We start from the raw sequence: 16,873 nt of genomic DNA, 5'->3' as shown, positions 1-16,873 counted from the left end.
TCTTTCTCCTACATGTGGCTGTCCAGTTTTGCCAGCACCATCTGTTGAAGAGACTGTCATTTCGCCATTGTATGTCCATGGCTCTTTTATCAAATATTAATTGACCATATATGTCTGGGTTAATGTCTGGATTGTCTAGTCTGTTCCATTGGTCTGTGGCTCTGTTCTTGTGCCAGTACCAAATTGTCTTGATTACTATGGCTTTATAGTAGAGCTTGAAGTTGGGGAGTGAGATCCCCCCTACTTTATTCTTCTTTCTCAGGATTGCTTTGGCTATTCGGGGTCTTTGGTGTTTCCATATGAATTTTTGAATTATTTGTTCCAGTTCATTGAAGAATGTTGCTGGTAGTTTCATAGGGATTGCATCAAATCTGTATATTGCTTTGGGCAGGATGGCCATTTTGACGATATTAATTCTTCCTAGCCATGAGCATGGGATGCGTTTCCATCTCTTAGTGTCCCCTTTAATTTCTTTTAAGAGTGACTTGTAGTTTTCAGAGTATAAGTCTTTCACTTCTTTGGTTAGGTTTATTCCTAGGTATTTTATTTTTTTTGATGCAATTGTGAGTGGAGTTGTTTTCCTGATTTCTCTTTCTGTTGGTTCATTGTTGGTGTATAGGAAAGCCACAGATTTCTGTGTGTTGATTTTGTATCCTGCAAATTTGCTGTATTCCGATATCAGTTCTAGTAATTCTGGGGTGGAGTCTTTAGAGTTTTTTATGTACAGTATCATGTCAGCTGCAAATAGTGACAGTTTAACTTCTTCTTTGCCAATCTGGATTCCCTGTATTTTTTTGTTTTGTCTGATTGCCGTGGCTAGGACCTCCAGTACTATGTTAAATAACAGTGGGGAGAGTGGGCATCCCTGTCTAGTTCCCGATCTCAGCGGAAATGCTTTCAGCTTCTCGCTGTTCAATATAATGTTGACTGTGGGTTTTTCATAGATGGCCTTTATTATGTTGAGGTACTTGCCCTCTATTCCCATTTTGCTGAGAGTTTTTATCATGAATGGATGTTGAACTTTGTCAAATGCTTTTTCAGCATCTATGGAGATGATCATGTGGTTTTTGTCTTTCTTTTTGTTGATGTGGTGGATGATGTTGATGGACTTTCGAATGTTGTGCTATCCTTGCATCCCTGGGATGAATCCCACTTGGTCATGGTGTACGATCCTTTTGATGTATTTTTGAATTCGGTTTGCTAAAATTTTGTTAAGTATTTTTGCATCTACGTTCATCAGGGATATTGGTCTGTAGTTTTCTTTTTTGGTGGTGTCTTTGCCTGGTTTTGGTATTAGGTTGATGTTAGCTTCATAGAATGAGTTTGGGAGTATTCCCTCCTCTTCTATTTTTTGGAAAACTTTAAGGAGAATAGGTATTATGTCTTCCCTGTATGTCTGATAAAATTCTGAGGTAAATCCATCTGGCCCGGGGGTTTTGTTCTTTGGTAGTTTTTGGATTACTGCTTCAATTTCGTTGCTGGTATTTGGTCTGTTTAGATTTTCTGTTTCTTTTTGGGTCAGTCTTGGAAGGTTGTATTTTTCTAGGAAGTTGTCCATTTCTCCTAGGTTTCCCAGCTTGTTAGCATATAGGTTTTCATAGTATTCTCTATAATTCTTTGTATTTCTGCACAGTCTGTCGTGATTTTTCCTTTCTCGTTTCTGATACAGTTGATTTGTGTTGACTCTCTTTTCCTCTTAATAAGTCGGGTAGAGGCTTATCTATTTTGTTTATTTTCTCGAAGAACCAGCTCTTGGTTTCATTGATTTTTGCTATTGTTTTATTCTTCTCAATTTTATTTATTTCTTCTCTGATCTTTATTATGTCCCTCCTTCTGCTGACCTTAGGCCTCATTTGTTCTTCTTTTTCTAATTTCGATAATTGTGACATTAGACCGTTCATTTGGGCTTGTTCTTCCTTTTTTAAATATGCTTGGATTGCTATATACTTTCCTCTTAAGACTGCTTTTTGCTGCGTCCCACAGAAGTTGGGGCTTTTTGTTATTGTTGTCATTTGTTTCCATATATTGCTGGATCTCCATTTTGATTTGGTCATTGATCCATTGTTTATTTAGGAGCATGTTGTTTAGCCTCCATGTGTTTGTGAGCCTTTTTGCTTTCTTTGAACAGTTTATTTCTAGTTTAATGCCTTTGTGGTCTGAAAAGTTGGTTGGTAGGATTCCAATCTTTTGGAATTTACTGAGGCTCTTTTTGTGGCCTAGTATGTGGTCTATTCTGGAGAATGTTCCATGTGCACTTGAGAAGAATGTGTATCCTGTTGCTTTTGGATGTAGAGTTCTGTAGATGTCTATTAGGTCCATCTGTTCTAGTGTGTTGTTCAGTGCCTCTGTGTCCTTACTTATTTTCTGTCTGGTGGATCTGTCCTTTGGAGTGAGTGGTGTGTTGAAGTCTCCTAGAAAGAATGCATTGCATTCTGTTTCCTCCTTTAGTTCTGTTAAAATTTGTTTCAGGTATGTTGGTGCTCCTGTATTGGGTGCATATATATTTATAATGGTTATATCCTCTTGATGGACTGAGCCCTTTATCATTATGTAATGTCCTTCTTTGTCTTTTGTTACTTTCTTTATTTTGAAGTCTGTTTTGTCTGATACCAGAATCGCAACACCTGCTTTGTTCTCTCTGTTGTTTGCTTGAAATATCTTTTTCCATCCCTTGAGTTTAAGTCTGTGCGTGTCTTTGGGTTTCAGGTGGGTCTCTTGTAAGCAGCATATGGATGGATCTTGCTTTTTTATCCATTCTATTACTCTATGTCTTTTGATTGGTGCATTCAGTCCATTTACATTTAGGGTGATTATTGAAAGGTATGAATTTATTGCCATTGCAGGCTTTAAGTTCGTGGTTACCAAAGGTTTAGGGTTAGCTTCTTTACTATCTTACTGTCTAACTTAACTCGCTTGTTGAGCTATTATAAATGCAGTCTGATGATTCTTTATTTCTCTCCCTTTTTATTCCTCCTCCTCCCTTCTTCATATGTTGGGTGTTTTGTTATGTGCTCTTTTTAGGAGTGCTCCCATCTAGAGCAGTCCCTGTAGGATGCCCTGTAGAGGTGGTTTGTGGGAGGCAAATTCCCTCAACTTTTGCTTGTCTGGGAATTGTTTAATCCCTCATTCATTTTTAAATGATATTCGTGCTGGATACAGTAGTCTTGGTTCGAGGCCCTTCTGTTTCATTGCATTAAGTATATCATGCCATTCTCTTCTGGCCTGTAGGGTTTCTGTTGAGAAGTCTGATGATAGCCTGATGGGTTTTCCTTTATAGGTAACCTTTTTTTTCTCTCTGGCTGCCTTTAGTATTTTGTCCTTGTCTTTGATCTTTGCCATTTTAATTATTATGTGTCTTGGTGTTGCCCTCCTTGGATCCCTTGTCATGGGAGTTCTGTGTACCTCTGTCGTCTGAGAGGCCATTTCCTCCCCTAGTTTGGGGAAGTTTTCAGCAATTATTTCTTCAAAGACACTTTCTATCCCTTTTTCTCTCTCTCTACTTCTTCTGGTATACCTATAATTCGTATATTGTTCCATTTAGATTGGTCACTCAGCTCTCTTAAAATTCTTTCATTCCTGGAGATCCTTTTATCTCTCTCTCTCTCTGCATCAGCTTCTCTGCATTCCTGTTCTCTGTTTTCTAGTCCATTAATGGTCTCTTGCATCTCGTCCATTCTGTTTTAAAGTCCTTCCAGAGCTTGTTTTATTTCTGAATTCTCCTTCCTTAGTTCTTGCATATTTCTCTGCAAGTCCATCAGCATGGTTATGACTTTTGTTTTGAATTCTTTTTCAGGAAGACTGGCTAAATCTATCTCCCCAGGTTCCTTCTCAGGGGAAGATGTAGCAGATGTCAAAGCTGTCTGTGTTAGTCTTGTCTGGATCATATTTTTTTGCCTTTTCATGTTGACAGGTGCTATTGACTGTCAGCTGGGAGGGCCAAAATTTTCACTTGCTACTGGCCTTTCTTTACTGGGACAACTGCGACCCCTAGTGGCTTGTGTTGTGTAATTGCATGTAGACTGGGTCTTTGTGTCTTGCCTGGCCGGAAGGGAGGAATTTCCCTTTCTGTGGGCGGAGTTCATCTCAGGCTGCTTCTCTGCTTTCGCAGCGCCTGGAGGGGTAATGGAAGGAGGGTGGGGGGCTGTTTGGCTGTTTACCTCCGTGAGGGGTCTCAGAGCTGTTGCCCAGGGGGTTAGTGTGCCCGGTTTTCCCTGTAATTTCCAGCTGCTGGACTATGACCTGTGTTGTTTCCGTCAAGCTGTTAAGTCCCTGTCCCTTTAAGACTTTCAAAAAGCCCCCGCTTTTCTTTGTCACAGGGGCATCAGCTTCAGCACCGGCTCAGAGGTCTTGTTGCCCTGTTTCCCCATTATCCAGGTCCCCCCGCCCACGCACTGTGTCTGTGCTCTGGTGGGGGTGGCTGGGGCTGGGTGTTCGGCAGTCCTGGGCTCCGTCTCCCTCCTGCTCTGCCTATTCTTCTCCCGCCGGGAGCTGGGGGGAGGGGCGCTCGGGTCCCGCCGGGCCGGGGCTTGTATCTTACCCCCTTCGCGAGGCGCTGGGTTGTCGCTGGTGTAGCTGCAGTCTGGCCACTGTCCTGCGTCTTCTGGTCTCTCTTTTAGGACTAGTTGTGTTTGTTGTATTTTCAAAAGTATATATGTTTTTGGGAGGAGATTCCCACTGTCCTACTCACGCCGCCATGTTGGCTCTGCCTCCTGTTTGAGGCTTTTCTTTTCTGTTCATTTTTTAAATGAGAGCTTTATTGAGATTCTTCATGTTCCATAAAATTTGCCTTTTAAAAGTGTACAATTCCATATTTTTATCACATTCACAGAGATGCACAACCATCAACTACCTAACTTTAGAATATTTATTATACCCCCAATAAATTCTGTACCCAGTAACACTTAGTCCCTTTCCTCACAGCTCCTGGCAAACACTAATCTACTTTCTGTCTTTATGAACTTACCTCTTCTAGATATATTGTAGAAAAATAATTATCAATATATGACCTTTGTGTCTGAATTCCTTCACTTAGAGTAATTGTTTTCAAGAGTGATCCACATTGTAGCAAACATCAGCATGTCATTCCTTTCTATGGCAGACAATATTTAAGTATATGGCTATACCACATTTCAGTTACCATTCATCAACCAATAGGCATTTGGGTGGTTTCCACTTTTTGGCTATTACAAATAATATTTGATTGAACGCTGGTGTTTGTATTTCTAGGTAGACATGTGTTGCCACTTCTCTTGAGAGTATACCTAGTAGTGGAATTGGTGGGTCATATAACTGTTTAATATTTTAAGGAAATGCCAAACTCTTTTCCTAAATGGCTGCAACATTGTATAATCCTTACCAGCTAGGTATGAGAGATCCAACTTCTCCCCATTCTCACCAACACTAGTTATTATCTGTATTTTTTATTTTAGACATCTATAGGTATGAAGTAGTATTTTGTTTTGCTTTTGATTTGCATTCTCAAATGACTAAAAACATTGAGCATCTTTTCATTTGTTTTTTTGGACAATTGTATATGTCCTTTGAAGAAATGTTTATTCAGATCTGTTATCCATTTTTAATTGTATCACTGGTCCTTTTACTGCTGAATTGTGAGAGTAATAATATATTCTGGATATAAGTCCCTTATCAGGTATATGATTTGCAAACATTTTCTCATTATGTGAGTTGTCTTTTCACTTTTTTTATGGTGTCCTTCCTTGAAAACACAAAATTTTTAACTTTCATGAAGTCCAATTTATTTGGGGTTTTTTGTCACTTGTGTTTTTGGTGTCATATCTAAGAATCTATGAAGATTTACTCTTCTGTTTTCTTTTAAGAATCTTACAGTTTTGACACAGGCTAGAATAGGGAACAGAAGGGATGAGTTCATATTGAAAACCACAGAATAACAGGATGCTGGACTGGGCTGGGCCTGCAGCCACAGGATGCAGTGACGAAGAACCAGCTGGGACCAGTATGATGGGCAAGATAACCAGAGTCACCCCAAAGCTTATTATATGCTCATTAACATAATCACACACCCACAGCACCATGACATTTCCAAAAATTGCCATTTAAAGGCATAAAAGGGGTGTCACCTTAACCCCTGGAATTCACCTCCCCTTTCCAAGAAAAGCCCGCATTCTCTGATGAATAGCCCACCTCCTGCTTAATCCCACAAATAAAGGCAGGCAAGCCAGGGACTCCTAGCCTGTGGTTCACCTCTTGAGCCCACCTACACTATTTTATTCGGTGTGTATTTTCACTTTCATAAGCTCCTGTTCACTTGGACCTGCTCCACCTGCTCCTGAATTCTTTCCTGACCAGAGTTAAGAACCCTCTTCAGGATCTGAGGTCTCACCCAGCATCAGGGAGACCTCCTTGGACTGGATTTCCTGACATCAGTTTTAGTTCTTACACAGGTATATGACCCATCACATCACACCTGTGACCCAATTACAAGTCTATGAGTTAATTTTGTATGTGGTGTAAGATCTACCTTCATTTTTTGCATATGGATATACAGCTATCCTAGTACCACTTCTTAAAGGATTCCTTAAGTTTTAATAAATGAAAATGTGTAAATAAAATCCAAATGGGACCACCCGAGTCTGTCTCACAATCTTCCCCTTCAGATGTAAACTAGACCTTGCAGATAGTGTGGGAACTTAACGTGTGCTTGTAATTCTGAAAAGCTGGTGCTTATCTAGTCCCACCAACAAAGTTTTGGTGGCACATTGAATCATTTCAAATATAAATATTCCACAAGTGAAGCAATGGCTGATAAGCTTAACATTTTTTAGAATTTTAAGTATAGTGGTTCAGAGCTACCTTTATTTCCTACTATAAGACATGCACATCCATTTAATCACTAAACATATCTTGTAAGCCCGAGTGATATGTAACAGACGAGTGCTGAATCAGCAGTAAGTCAGACATAGGCTCAGTCTTGAGGGAGTCTAACCAGCATCCCTCATAAAGCAATATGCTGTGTGTTTTACCCCTCTAAAATGATTGCCTATTTTCTTTCTTTTCATACATTCATTCACTCGCTTATTTGTGAAAACTAAGTGTCTACTTTGGATAAGGCACAAAGTAGGGAACAATAATACAACAGTATGTAAATACAGGTACTGCCCTGGTCTCATAGGACTTTAAGTCTAGTGAGGAAGATCCATGTAAATCAAATAAACTGGACAACAAACACACAGCTGCAACTGGGGCAGCTGTGACAGAAGAAAGAGTTGGCATTGTGAAAGTCCATCATGGAAGGATGGACTTGACCTTGTCAGAATCCAGGGAAAATATTCTCAATAAATAACACTTCACCCAAAGATGTGGAGGAAGAATGAAGAGACCTCGAATGAACTGAGGAGAAGGGGATACTGCTTCTCCAGACAGCAAGTGTTATCCAGAAGTTAAGTGTTTGTTTGTTTGTTTTTAAGTCAGTGCAAGATGCTTAGGTGTCTGCTTGAATTTGTAGAGAAATGCTCAGGTCTTTCTGTGTTCATGGTCCCCTTTGCCATGAGCCTTGATGTACTTTTGCCTGTTTGTTTCACCAGTACAATTTTACGATCCTTTTCTAGGAACCTGCCATTTGTAGTCTGACAACCAGACACTACTATCTCTTTATAGGGAGGTCTTCCCAACTCAATCCAGTCAATACTCCTGCAAAAGATTTTCGAAGTCCTAGGAGGTCTGCTCTGTGAAGGTCACTGGCATGGGGCCACAATTTCTGTCTTCTTGCCTCAACTCTGACACAAGTTACAGGACCTTGAACCCATTTCTTTACCTTCCTTAACTGCAGTTTTCTCACTGGATAGCTTTTAGTGCCCCTTTTCAATATAAAATTGGAAGATTCTATTAGCCTTATTGAAACTTTTTCCATAAAGCAGCACATGCCAAAAGATGCTCTTCATTCCATGGAAACACCATGTTGCCATTTGGAGCATGGTTCCACATTTACCTCTTTCAAGAATTTCTAAAATGCCAAAAACAGAGTCAGCTTGAGAGGGCGGAAGAGAAGAATGTTCAAACCACTCACATGAGTTGACTCTTCTCACTCGGTGTAAATTGTTATTCCCTTCCTGTGAGTGGGCAAATGACTATTTGCAAAGCTATTACAGGTCTCATTAATTGTCATTATCATTCACAGATATCACTGCAATTACCAGAGTGCCTCTGTGCACTTTACCTTGCTCAGAGTTCTCTTTTTAATTAGTCATATTGAGTGTAACTAGCTGACCTCCTTGCATAATGGATAAGGCAAAGGAAGTACACTGCAAGGTGATTAAAAATAAGATCTTTGTCGTGAATGGGGAGAGGAGTGAATCTCCGAGAATGAATCAGCAGCACGTCATCACCAAGCACCAACTCCAACTTTATCTGCACAGTAACAAGAGAAATGACATTGTTACACATGAGGATAATGACATTCTAATGGACTTCCCCTCCTCCAGGGAGGGAGAGGAGAGTTCTGTCTTCCAGAGCCTGGAAATCAGGAATTAAATTGCCAACAAAGCTCTCACCATCACATTATTTAAACATTTAACCCAATGCCCTAGTGAAGCATGATTAATAAGAAATCTGCCCATGGTATCAATTTATGTTGATGGAATGCATTGTCAGGGGACACAAGAACATTGCAGACTTAAAATCTATTACTTGCGCTGATTTGTCCTTGTGGTTCACTTGAATATAAAGATTAGTAAGTTCATCTATGTCTAGCAATTCTTAACCCATAAAGTCGTACGTTTGTTTTGTTGATATAATGAATTGTTTCATCAGCCCTTTTGCAAATAATATTAGGAATAAACTATTTCAAAAAAAAAGGATTTTTATGTGCTACATTACACAATGCTTGCTACTTTTATCAATTAGACAAAACAATCATTGGGCATCTATTATACTCATACTCACCATATTGTAGTGTTAAAGTGAAAGTAGCTTAATAACAAGAACAAAAGTATAATTAGCTGGTACAGTGAGTTTTGTTAACAGACTATGAGTAATAACATTTTGCAAAGGAAGAAATGTATGATGACTAAGGCTATAGGAAAAATTCCATAGAGGAAATAAAGATTGAACTGGACCTAGTAATATATATTGACAGGTATATATAAGAGAGAGTGATAATCCAGACAAAGGGAAACACCAAACAAAACTATAAAGGGAGGATGACTTTTATTATATTTTTTAGGTCAGTGAAAACCTCATCCTCAGGGTTCATTTTGAGAAGCTATGAAGAAACATTGTACAGAGTTTCAAAAGATAAGGAGTATAGACTTAATACATAATAATAATAATTCATAAGTGTGGCTCTTGACAGGTTTTTCAGGCTTTCTCACAGTGATCATCTGCCGTGGGCAGGCCAGACGTCGTCAATATCCTTACTTACTAGATGAGGACACAGCCTCATTATAACCCAGAGACTAGTGAAGTGGTATCCACAGCTTATCGAAGTGACTTTGGAGGCAGGGGTTCTACTATTCTGTGGGCTTCATGGAGCAGTTACAAGACGAATGGGTCAGTCAAAGAAAATTAATTGATCTGACTTCACGATTTTCAGTTACAATTTGATTCCTCATGTACATTTGACTACAGAGAAAGAATAAGCTCCTCGTGTAATGCAAGTATCTACATGTCCTGGTTGATATGAGTCTGTTAGTGTAGATTCATAAATTGTCATCCTGTTTTTAAAATTTTACTTTGCTGTGCTCCTGGTTAGTTTTGCATCTAGGCCGGCGACTCTGCAGACATTAACCATTATATTTCCAAGGCCGTGAATCTGAGAACAAAATCCTAAAATGTGGTCTTCAGTCACTTCTTTTGAAGGATGACTAGACTTTCTCAGGTGGCACTATTCCTTCTCATTGCAAAAATGAAACAAGGACAAAGAAACTATGTCACTTTAGAGTTGATAATAACTGAGAAGATGAAGACATGTATCCCTGAAGGCACAAATCCAAATATTGAGGAAAGAAATAGTATTGATCTCCTGGTATGAGATTTTGTCATAGAAGGTTCTTAGGGGTTCTCAGAAATATAATCTTTATTCTTTCAATCATAAATGATCCCATTGAGAAAGATAGAAGAAAATACTTAAAGAATGCCAGAAAAAAGGACATACAGTGTATGGTGATGAGCTCCTACTTTAAAATCCATATACAAATGCTGGGGGAAATGTACCTAAAGATCAATAAGAAGATGACACATACCAAGAAGATCAATGTCCTTGACCTAACATTCCTAATCAGTTTAGGCTTTAAAAATTTTTCTGAACATCAACATCCACTCTACTGTGTGAATCCAAATCAAGAAAGATAATAAAATGCAAAGGCTTATTTTCAGCAGCCTGTGATATAATATTGATAGACAACATGAGGAGCATCTCCTCTGTTATCATGTTTCTATCTTTCCTGTCAAAGAGAATGATCTTCAGCATGGTAAGAAGGAAATAAAACTTAATATGAACGAAGAGATTGTCAGAGAATACCCAGGCTGTTGTAAATGAGTTAAATTCTCATGGTGGGAGGATAATTATATCTCAGGATGTAGGAAAATGTGTAAATGAGATCAGTGAACTACTGTTAGCAACCTTTGAAGAGTTTGAAGAATATGAATGATGCCAAAGGCCTGTGGAGAAATAAATACCACTGCTAATTTAAAAAGAGGAAAGAAATAGAATGCTTTATCTATTTATTATTTATACATTTTTTTGCCCTACTCATTTCATATAGGCTTTGAAGAGATGTACACAAAAGCTGGGGTGGGAAGGGGAGGGCCCTGGCTGCTGGCACGTGAGGGGCACTGAAGAGACGTCATGTTTTTCCCAAGCTAGACTCTTTCCACTGGCCTCAGCTAACTAACTGATCCAGCTAACTAACTGATCCAGCAACTGAACAGCTCTGGGCTTTTCAGATCATTATTTCCAGTAAGCAGAAGTTCAGAATGAGGTGACATGGAGGCTGGTAACTGATGGAGCTGAATTACACAGAGTCCCACAGGTAGAAGATGAGCAAAGTATCTGCTGGAATTCTTACATCCGGCCTGTATCCTTCTCTTCCTGAGACTGATTATTGACTTTGTCTTCTGATACTTCCCTCCATAGCTACCTGTTGTAAAGAAAAATATCCAAATTTCAGTGGCTTCCTATGGCACAAGTAGGCTGCTACTCACACGATAGCCCAGTGAGATGCTCTCAGGGGGATGTCTTCCATTTGACAATGTACAGACTTAAGCTTCTCCCATCTTGTGACTCTGCCCTCCTTTAAATTCTCAGAGTTGAGCAAAGGAATAGTTTTAATGGTTCAGATAAGAAAGTGTAGGAATCATTTCCATACCTTTCCCTTGGCTAGAACTCAGTCCTAGGGCCACACGCTCTCTGCACATCATCCGGCTGTGCGCCCAGCAGAGAGGAACATGCCTGTGTTCAGAAACATGCAGTCGCTGACCCAGCTCAGCTTCCCAGAGAAGGGCAAGAATGTGGTACCTCTCCTCCAACACTCTGCAAATCCTTGGTCTAAGCCAATAAGAGGAGATTTGGGGCACTTGCTACCAAAAGCATTACCTAATAAGCAACAATTGAAAACAGACTGACTTTTAGGGCAGTATTTTTAATACGACCTGGATCTTGGAATTACTTAGAGAGGTTTTTTTTTTAATATGAATAGGCTCTGCCTTCAAAGATTCTGATTTACTTCATCTAGATGGGAGCCTTGGCAGTTGTACTTTTTTAAACCCTCCCCAGGTGAGCGTAATGTGCGGTTAGGACTGAGAACCATTTCTCTAAGAGAAAGGTGAAGAGACAGCAACTGTCTGTGTAAGTAAATAAACACCTTGACAAAATGGAGAGAAACCAATAGATTATGAAGGAAATTATCCACATAGGAGAAATCTACTAATTTTCTGACCCATGTCCATAATCATCTGACTAATGAGCTTTATTTATATCCAACATATATGCACTAGTCTGTTACTGCCCGGGTTATATATTGGAACCAAGATCTTTTAATATGTCATGTGAAAGAACTTGCATTCTGACTTGAATAAAAATTATCAGAGCCTGGCGACTACAATCAACCTGATCTGGAGAGAAAAAATCTGGCTCAGGAATGCAATTTAGTGTTTACCTGAGAATTAAATCTGTGTCTTGTGGGATATGTAATCCTGAGATGTCACTGTGGCTTTTCCCAACATTTTAAAATTCTTCTTTTTGACTTTATTTTTAAATAACAGTTTCAGATGCAAAGAAAAATTGAGATGAAAGCTCACCAAATGGGCTATGGGACATTCATAGATACTGGTTTTCATGTCCCCTCCCTACACAAGTCCTTCTCCTGCAAGACGTACTCTCTCCCACTGCCCACACCAGTCCTATGCAGGTGGGACCGAAATTCTCCTGGCAGTGACGGGGGAGGAGCTATGGGCAGAAAGCCCCACAGGCCACGTGGGATCTGGACTTCCACTGAGCTGCGGAGCTCAAACAAACCAACCTGCCCCAGAGGTTTTCCTAAATGTTCTTAGAGGATACAAATGAATTTGTAGTCATACCTTTAAAATCTCCTTAGAATTTAGGCAGACTTTCAGAGATTATTGAATCAAGACATTGAAAAATGGAAATGATTGAAGCAGACAAGCAAGAAAAATACATTCTCTTAAACAATGACTCAGACTTGGAAGAATTTGACAAAAGTAAAGTTTCACTGATGCATCAAAGTCAAAAAGGGTAGGTTTTATGTTATGTGGATAGACTAATTTTATTCCAAACAGACTACTCAGTTTACAGCTATGTGTGTATATGTGGAACTATTGTAAGAAACACTCAGCAATTCTATTGATGGACATACAAAAGTATTAGATACATGGGAGTAAAAGATTTTTTCTGAGCATTGAAGTATGAGACAATGGGGTATTTTTTTTCTCATTTCCAGTTATTAAGTGATTTTAATAATTTCAGAGAGAGCTTTAAATGTAGGGATATTTATCAAATTACCTAAACAGAAAAGTATCTGTAAAGGGAAAGTTATCAGTGTAACAAAGACATGCTTGTTATTGACCTGCCAGCTCAGATTCAATCCATGGCTACTTTATATCTGTACATTTAGGACCAGGCAGATCAAAGAAATAAAAGGAATAGGAAAAATAAAAATCTTGGTTGTTGTCCAATATGGATTAGCTGTCAATAAGGTCATTTTGGAATGTTTGCCTCCAGGTATCTTCTATTTCTTTTTCTAAATCACAGACGTATGGATGAATTAAAATCGAACCACTTTTGATGCACATGTAGATGTGACATTATAAGAGTATGAGTTTAGAGTTTGTGTCAGACAAATTGGTCAAATATAATAAGATAATATTTCAAGGTACTTTATATATTTCCATTTCACAATCATTTGGTTTTAAATTGTCTGCCCATCATTCTTGTTCAAATATCATTTATTCTTTAAAAACAAACTGGTTACAAGGCTTTAGGAAAACAGGTCCAAATTGCAAACAATAACAACAGACAAGTTTCAGAGTCTTCAGCTGGACTCCCAGAAGGCTAGTCCTACACTGGCAAAGACATTCAGATTAAAAAGTTGCAGACAACAATGAAAATGAAACACCGATTGGTGTAGAATATAATACCTTCCTAATTTCCATGTTTTGTTCGCAGTAACTTTATGCAATGTGAAGGCTGTAAATTCTTTGCATGTCTGTGTTTATGGAGAATAGGTACAGGTGATTTTGGTCAATTACCTAACTTCACTACGTGGTAACGTTAAGTTTCAATGTCTATTTTCACTAAGTCTTTATTATCAAAAGAGGCTGGAGGTAAATACAATGTAATCCTAAGGATTTTTTAGGATGTGCTTGGATAATCAATTCTGGATGAATCTTGCTGAAAAAAAAAGTATATTTTATTTGGAAATGATAACATGTTTTACATATCCCAAGTAAAAACAAGTTTGTCATGCAAACAACAAATGCTTTGTTGTCATGACAAGGAAAGCATTAAATGTTAGGAGCACCAGGGACTTTTCAGACATCATAATTTATCTAGGGAGAAGATTTGTGGAAAAAACAGTCTCAGTGATGTGAAAAGCAAAGACACGGTTCTTGTTTTCACCCTGGCAGAAAAGAAGTGTTTTGGATGATTAAAAGAAGCATTTTCATGTTTTGTGTCCCAAATGAGGAAGTATATTTTTCACATGATACAAAGTGACACTTTCTTGTAAAACAGATTAAAATTGAACCCACTAATTCAGGGTCGCTAAATCACACAGAACTCTAAAAACTGGAAGTGTCATTTTGTAATCCCCCTTCTCCTGGGGACATGCCCCAGATCAGATCTCTTCTTACTGGGTGTAGAAAGTGGAGGAAGAATTTACAGGTGAAAGATATTTTTTTAAGACCCATGAAATACTACACTGTCTCTTTGTCTAATGATTACGTTACAGAGAAGGAAAATGTGAACAGGAAGAAATGAAATCAGATATTCTACCTCCTGAAAAGAAATGCTCTCTTTTAATGAGAAGTAAAGAAAATTTTAAAAAGGAATTACTAATATTTCTCACATTCTAGGTCCTTGTTGCTTCAAGGTGATGCAGTCCTTCCATAAACCAACATGTTAACTGAAAATTGAATCAGGAGAATAATCATTTATATGGAAATAATTCAAATATATAAGTTTTAGTTTAAAAAGTCTTGCTTATTCAGCTGTGACTAGTGGTTTGGTGTCTATGACACCACAGAACAGAAAGAAATCCTGCACCCAGGGCTTCGGTTTCTCCAGCTTCAGTTTATCTGGTTCTGCCTTTGGTTCGATGCTGTTTCTGCTAATTCATTGACTTCCCAAGTGCCGTGACTACTAGGAAAGTTGATACTTGGTACACTTAGAGTTAAATGTCCTCAGATTCCAGAACAAATAAGTGAAAACCAGGTTCCTTCTGAACTTGAAAACCCTGTTTTTCTCTGATTCCTTCCTATTGCCCCTTCCTCCAGGGAAAAGTGGAGGTAATAATTCCCTCAACAGAGACAGATAAAACGCCCCCAAGTATAGAAAGAGGAAGAGAAGGAGGAGGAAAGGAGAGAGGGAAGGAGAAAAGGAAGGCAGGAGGGACCAGGGAAGGAGGCCACTGTGACCAATATTCCCTCCAGACTGCTTCTAAGCTCTTTGTGCATCAGTGTTACAGATTTTTTCCAAACTGGGTTCTAAATTTAGAAGCTATCCTGAACTGAATTTAAGTAAGAAAGAGCTACACTGAAGTCTATTCAGAAAATTCTTCATTTTCCCCTTAATCTTCCATGACTGTAAAGTTTGTATATGTGGTCTTACTAAAATCAATAGACAGCGTTCATTGAGCACAGTGTAGAAGGCACTTTATTGAATATATTAATATTCGTATATACATTGGGTCTTCATGACAACACAAGTTAGATTTTTTTAGTTTGCAGAGAGAAAATTGAGGCTCAGGAAAACCATTTACTCTAAGTATTAAAATTAAGAAGTGAACCTTCAGACTTTCTGACTCTACATAGAGGTGTTGAAACTTTATGCATTTTTCTGCCTGCAGGAGGCAGAGTAGGAGTTTGGGTGCTTACAGTAGTTCTGGTGATACCTGGGATGAGTGTTCAACACCTGATTTGACCCTTCCCAGTTGTGACCCTGGGTAGGTCACTCCAACTGACCTTCATCTGCTCTCTGAATGTCTCTTTAATAGCAGTCATCCCACTGGGATTAATCTGATGCCCATGGTCCCTTCTAGACTGCAAGCAGCCCGAGGCCCTGTATACTGTACTTTCTGCTATAACTATCACAGACTGATACAGTGCTGGGCATGTAGTTGGGCTCGAGAAATGCTTGTTGAAATAATTTATTACAAATCATTATAACTTATTATTATTCCTATGTGCTTGGACCAAAGATAAAATTCTGTGCAAATGGTAACCTCCTAACACCAGCTGTTTAAATGATTCACTGCAGACATGTCTCATGAACAGTTATCTGCCCCTCCGGCTGATGACCTGAAGGCAGAGAATTCAACTTGGAGGAAATTCTCCAGCTCTGTCGTACACTAATGCTTGACTCGAATTCCATTGCCAAAGCAAAGCCCTTTCTGTTCATTGTTAGAAGGTGCAGAACTGGGTTTCCTTTCTACTTCTAGGTGGGTGAAAACATAATTTCATTCAGAGAAACTGATTTCACTAAAGTTGAAGGAATAAGGCTGAATATCTTAACTAAAATAGGGGGATAGAGAAAAATGGATCCTTTCATCATTTCTGCCTGGTAGTGTATAAAAGTTATTCTCTTGAAAATGCAAAAAAAGACAATTGCCTCAGTTAAGTGTGTCAAACAAACCCTCCATTTGCATTTATTATCCCCCTTGGCTAACTATCTCAGGTTATTTGATTGTTCTGACACAATAACTTGCCATCTGAGAAATATAATTGCTATAGCAGAAAAAACTGTTGACTCTTAGAGTGTGCCTGGTCTAAGCAAAAATGTAGCAAACTTATAATTAAAGTGAATTAAACAATTTTGCTAGGATGGATAAAGGTGATTGATATCCACAGACATATATATTTAGACAAACATAAGAAGTAAATTGAGCATGTCATTATTTCAAATTGGAAATTAAAAAAATAATAGATTACTCATAAAACTATCCAGGAACACAGAAAAATTGGTCATGGTGGAAATTTTAACTGTGAAAAGTGATGCAATTAAATATAATTGGACATTCTCTCTGAACAGCAAGATGATACTCAGGGCAATCAAGAATAGATTCAGCACTGGAAAGAAAAAAATTGAGGAAAACACCATCAACAGTCATATTTTTTTAAATGTAGTCAGGCAGTGTGCATTCTGGCTTTCAAGTAAAATTAACAG

This window comes from Manis pentadactyla, chromosome 5, assembly GCF_030020395.1.
Source record: "Manis pentadactyla isolate mManPen7 chromosome 5, mManPen7.hap1, whole genome shotgun sequence".
NCBI classification, from domain to species: Eukaryota; Metazoa; Chordata; class Mammalia; order Pholidota; family Manidae; genus Manis; species Manis pentadactyla.
This window is presented reverse-complemented; position numbering follows the sequence as displayed.